Below are 877 nucleotides of genomic sequence, written 5' to 3'. Positions count from 1 at the left end.
TATTGAAGGTTTTGTGCTCCACGTGGCGAAGTTACTCAAAGTATAGGAACACTTTTGACAGATTTTTGTTTCGCACGTTGAAAACTTTTACGAAAAAGAACCGAATACCTCCACTCTGTTTAGTAGCACTCGTTGCTTCAAATAAAAAAAAAAATAAATAAAAAAAAACAGGGAGTTATTAAAAATTTCGAGCAACGCGACACAGCCCAATCCTACAGATGTTAGAAAACACTGCTGCAGCATGGTCGTATATTTCAAGATCACATTCTGTAGGCCACATCTTCGGCCACAATCATGGGCGCACCAACCGGGGTGGGCAAGGGGGGCACTTGCCCCCCCCCCCTTCCCCCAGGTTTTGAGAGTGGGGGGGGGGGGGCAAGGCATTTGTTTTGCTTCCTCCCCCTCCCCGTGAAACAGTCGCCACTGGGCAGGGCAAGCACGGGCCGGCGCCGCTCCCCGGCCCTTGGGGGGGGGGGGGGGCGGGGGGGGGAGGTCTGGTTTGCCCCCTTCCCCCCCCCCCCCCCCTCAAAAACAAGTTGGTACGCCACTGGCCACAATTTACTTTACTGATAAGCGTACTCTAAAAGATGATGTCTTAGAAATGGAATAACTGCGGAAGAGCTTGAAATGGGGGCTCCCAATTATCTATTATTTCATATTCAGTCATTAAAAGCGTAGTGTCTGGGAACTGAACTGGAAGAGAACGCAACAAGTCTGAGAGGCCGTGACATGCAACGGTATCACAAAGTTCTGTTAATGTTCTCTTAATGTTGTGTTGATGTTGCGTTAATAAATAAGTTTTACATATTTTACTAAAAGGCATCATGAAATTTACACTAATGCGTTTTGCGGAGGTTAAATTCACGGCCAGGGAGAC

This window comes from Ixodes scapularis, unplaced genomic scaffold (genome assembly GCF_016920785.2).
Source record: "Ixodes scapularis isolate PalLabHiFi unplaced genomic scaffold, ASM1692078v2 PGA_scaffold2__306_contigs__length_199485367, whole genome shotgun sequence".
NCBI classification, from domain to species: Eukaryota; Metazoa; Arthropoda; class Arachnida; order Ixodida; family Ixodidae; genus Ixodes; species Ixodes scapularis.
The sequence above is the reverse complement of the archived record's forward strand: the minus strand, read 5'-3'. Positions refer to the sequence as shown.